At 41.0% G+C, this 4,798-nt stretch overlaps 1 long non-coding RNA gene across 1 annotated transcript; it reads left to right on the forward strand.

Moving 5' to 3' along the window:
• Window positions 1-249: 249 nt before the first annotated feature.
• On the forward strand, window positions 250-4,337 carry LOC123993839. Its single transcript, XR_006831526.1, has 4 exons — window positions 250-384; window positions 2,354-2,494; window positions 2,639-2,692; window positions 3,016-4,337. It is a non-coding gene; the product is annotated as an uncharacterized LOC123993839 (long non-coding RNA).
• Window positions 4,338-4,798: the final 461 nt, after the last annotated feature.

Consider the following 4,798-nt stretch of genomic DNA (forward strand, 5'->3'; position numbering starts at 1 on the left):
GTAGAAACAACAACAACATGAATTTGTTCTTTGTTGGTGTCTTGTGTTTTTTTTCTGTGCACGGTATGTATGTACTGTATGGCCCTTAATTATCTCAGTGACTAATATTATTTGTGTGCAATAATGTCTGTGGATTTTGGATTGCTTGGACTGATATAAAATGTAAAGCTCAAGAGCACCATCTGCTGCATATTTTATATATGAAAATGTAGGTCGTAACAGAATTCCGGTGAGTAGCGTATCCCTACGGATGACATTTTGGACACGCCATTAACGTGTTAGAACATTTGTTGTTGTTGTCTTGACAATATTTTCTTTCTTGTTCATGGAAGACATAAGTCAAGTTTGTTCAGTATGGGTTGGATCAGAAACAGGGCTTGAAAGGTAAAAATGATATAACTCAGTAAATTAGCCATGCTGTCATGTCTCTTTCCGCTTGTTGTAATGATTGTGCAGTTGCTTAGTGATCTGCTTCAGTACTTTTCCACGTCAGCTTCTACCGTTGAAGTTGGAAGTTTACATACACCTTAGCCAAATAGATTTAAACTCCGTTTTTCACAATTCCTGACATTTAATCCTAGTAAAAACGTCCTGTCTTAGGTCAGTTAGGATCACCACTTTATTTTAAGAATGTGAAATGTCAGAATAATAGTAGAGTGAATTATTTATTTCAACCTTTATTGCTTTCATCACATTCCCAGTGGGTCAAGTTTACATATACTCAATTAGTATTTGGTAGCATTTCCTTTAAATTGTTTAACTTGGGTCAAACGTTTCAGGTAGCCTTCCACAAGCTTCCCACTATAAGTTGGGTGAATTTTGGCCCATTCCTCCTGACAGAGCTGGTGTAACTGAGTCAGGTTTGTAGGCCTCCTTGCTCGCACACGCTTTTTCAGTTCTGCCCACAGATTTTCTATAGGATTGACGTCAGGGCTTTGTGATGGCCACTCCAATACATTGACTTTGTTGTCCTTAAGCCATTTTGCCACAACTTTGGAAGTATGCTTGGGGTCATTGTCCATTTGGAAGACCCATTTGCGACCAAGCTTTAACTTCCTGACTGATGTCTTGAGATGTTGCTTCAATATATCCACATAATGTTCCTGCCTCATGATGCCATCTATTTTGTGAAGTGCACCAGTCCCTCCAGCAGCAAAGCACCCCCACTACATGATGCTGCCACCCCCCGTGCTTCATGGTTGGGATGGTGTTCTTTGGCTTGCAAGCCTCACCCTTTTTCCTCCAAACATAACGATGGTCATTTTGGCCAAACGGTTCTATATTTATTTTATCAGACCAGAGGACATTTATCTGAAAAGTACAATCTTTGTCCATGTGCAGTTGCAAACCGTAGTCTGTCTTTTTTTCTGGCGGTTTTGGAGCAGTGCCTTCTTCCTTGCTGAGCGGCCTTTCAGGTTATGTTGATAAAGCACTCGTTTTATTGTGGATATAGATACTTCTGTACCGGTTTCCCCCAGCATCTTCACAAGGTCCTTTGCTGTTGTTCTGGGATTGATTTTGCACTTTTCGCACAAGTACGTTAATCTCGTCTCCTTCCTGAGCGGTATGACGGCTGCGTGGTCTCATGGTGTTTATACTTACGTACTATTGTTTGTACAGATGAACGTGGTACCTTCAGGCATTTGGAAAGTGCTCCCAAGTATGAACCAGACTTGTGGAGGTCTACAATTATTTTTCTGAGGTCTTAGCTGATTTCTTTTGATTTTTCCCATGATGTCAAGCAAAAACGCACAGAGTTTGAAGGTAGGCCTTGAAATACATCCACAGGTACATCTCCAATTGACTCAAATTATTTCAATACGCCTATCAGAAGCTTCTAACGCCATGACATCATTTTCTGGAATTTTCTAAGCTGTTTAAAGGCACAGTCAACATTGTGTATGTAAACTTCTGACACACTGGAATTGTGATACAGTGAAATAATCTGTCCAAATTTTGGGGGGGAAACATTACTTGTGTCATGCACAAAGTAGATGTCCTAACCGACTTGCCAAAACTATAGTTTGTTAAAAACAAATTTGTGGAGTGGTTGAGAAACGATTTTTAATGACTCCAACCTAAGTGTATGTAAACTTCCGACTTCAACTGTATTTGCCATTGTGCTACATTAGATATGCATTTGCTATATGTGCTCTTTGAAGCTTCTGTGTAAACTTAATTATTGCTACTACAGGCAAAACAATTATCTTCTGACAGTCCGATTAAGCTTTTTGTGTGTGCGAGTCCATGTTGCATGCCTTTGTGTTCTGGGAGATCCTCTCCCCTCGACTACAGTCTCTTTTTTTTCTCTAACCCCTCCTCCTCCTTCTCTTGTCCTCTCCATTCGCTGCAGGCCTAGAGTGTGTGGGTGTTTAAAGGGGCTGGCAGGAGGGGTGTGGGGGCTTCAGTCCCACCCTTCTCTCTGGTGGCTTCTTGTGGTTTGGACCACTTTCTGAGAGTACACAGCCTGGAGGACCGCTCTCTACGGAACAAGGTACACACACACACACACACACTTACACTCTCCGCACACTTGAAGCCAGCTACATAATCCATCATTAGTGAAGCCTCCTACACAGTTTTTGAATAATTGTGTTCAGTAAAAGTTGGAGGTTCTTTCTCTTTGTCTCCCTTTCAGGTGTATCTGAAGTCACGACTCAACTGTGGGCTTCTGTCCAGCAGAGATCTCGAGGTAGGGGAGAATTAAGTGCAATGAATCAGCCTATGTTTTAGACTTTGAAGTGCAATACTTTGTCATCTGTTTGACTTTCAAATTGAGACTTGGTAGTTTTTAATGTTGTGATATTACAGAGCTGTTAGAGGGGTTTTCATAACACCTGACATGCGTATATTTACTTATTTATTATACACTATGATAGAGTAGTTCATTTAAATTGAGTTAACATTGTTGTTTGGCATTACTGTTAACTGTCATTTAGTGTTAAAGTTATTATTTTTAAATGTGATTTTCCTGCATTATGCTGTAGTATGTTTACAGTCTCTCTCCTCTTTCAGCTGGGCAGTACAGGAGTGAATGGAGATGTGGAGGAAGTAAAAGAAGAGAGAAGGAGAACTGGATGAGGTGTGGAACACTATGGGGATGATAAAAGAGAAGGTGAAGAAAAGAGAAACAGAAGATGAAGATGTTGTTGAAGAAGCAGACAAGAAGACTAAGAAGAGGCATCAAACACTGTATTTATTTCTGAAACATATTATACCCTTATATTAAACTAAATATGGCTGATACTGCACTAGACACGACCACAACCACCGAGATTTCAGAAAAGGAGCTCAAAGAGAAGAAAGGGGAGGTGGAGGAGAAGGATAATGGCAGTCGGGTGAATCAAAGGAAGCTGAAGTGAAGGAATAATGTGCGGAGTATGTACTCCTCCGCAACGCTGTCTACATGGTGCGTTCAACTTCACCTTGAAGAGCTTGTGCTTTATATATGCTTTAAATAATGGCACCGGGGGGGATGGCTGCCATTTTATGGGCTCCTAACCAACTGTGCTATTTTGTTGTTTCTAACTTATTTTGTACATAATGTTGCTGCTACTGTCTTTTATGACCGAAAAGAGCTTCTAGACATCAAAACAGTGATTACTCGCCTCGAACTGGATTCTTTAACGAATCCGACGCAGAGGATATACTGCATTCTCGAGACCAGGCCCAAACCCCGTCATTTGTGTGAAGAAAAGACGGAGATAAAGGGGGTGGAGGTCGGGCTTCCTTCTGAAAATGGATGATCTACGATTAAGAATATCCTACCAATGTGACATTCAAATCTGTATCTATCTTATGTTTCACCAAGTCGTGGCTGAACGACGACACGGATACTATAGAGCTGGCTGGGTATTCTGGGCATCGGCAGGACAGAGAAGCTACGTCTGGTAAGACGAGGGGCGGGGAGGTGTGTCTATTTGTAAATAAGAGCTGGTGCACAATTTCTAATATTAAAGAAGTCTCGAGGTACTGCTCGTCTGAGATAGTGTGGTTTACAGCTTATCATGAGGTATTCTACCTACCAAGAGTTCTCATCTATATCTATTTACCACCCCAAACCGATGCTGGCACTAAGACCGCACTCAACGATCTACATATAAGGCCCTAAGTAAAGAAAACAATGCTCATCCAGAAGTGGCGCTCCTAGTGGCTGGGGACTTAAATGCAGGCAAACTTAAATCCGTTTGACCAAATTTTGACCAGCATGCACATGTGCAACCAGAGGGATACATACAAAACTCTCCCTCACTGTCCATTTGGCAAATCTGACCATAATTCTACCTCCTGATTCCTGCTTACAAGCAAAAACTAAAGCAGGAAGTACCAGTGACTTGTTCAATATGGAAGTGGTCAGATGACACGGATGCTACAGGACTGTTGGGCTAGCACAGACTGGAACATGTTCTGGGATTCATCCAATGGCATTGAGGAGTATACTGCTTCATCAATAAGTGCATCGACGACATCGTCCCCACAGTGACCGTATGTTTCGTCCCCTCCTGTACTCCCTGTTCACCCATGGCTGCGTGGCCAAACACGACTCCAAGACAACTAGAGATCGATGATGATTTTTCAACACCGATGCCGATTTATTGGAGGACAAAAAAAAAGCCGATACCGATTAATCGGACGATTATTATTTTATTTTTTTGAAGAAAAAAAATGTTCATGTATTTTACATTTTTTTTAAATGTATTTGTTATGACAATTACAACAATACTGAATAAAATCAATTTCGCCTCAAATAAATAATGAAACATATTCAATTTGGTTTAAATAATGCAAAAACAAAGTG

Source organism: Oncorhynchus gorbuscha, linkage group LG02 (assembly GCF_021184085.1).
Source record: "Oncorhynchus gorbuscha isolate QuinsamMale2020 ecotype Even-year linkage group LG02, OgorEven_v1.0, whole genome shotgun sequence".
Taxonomy (NCBI): Eukaryota; Metazoa; Chordata; class Actinopteri; order Salmoniformes; family Salmonidae; genus Oncorhynchus; species Oncorhynchus gorbuscha.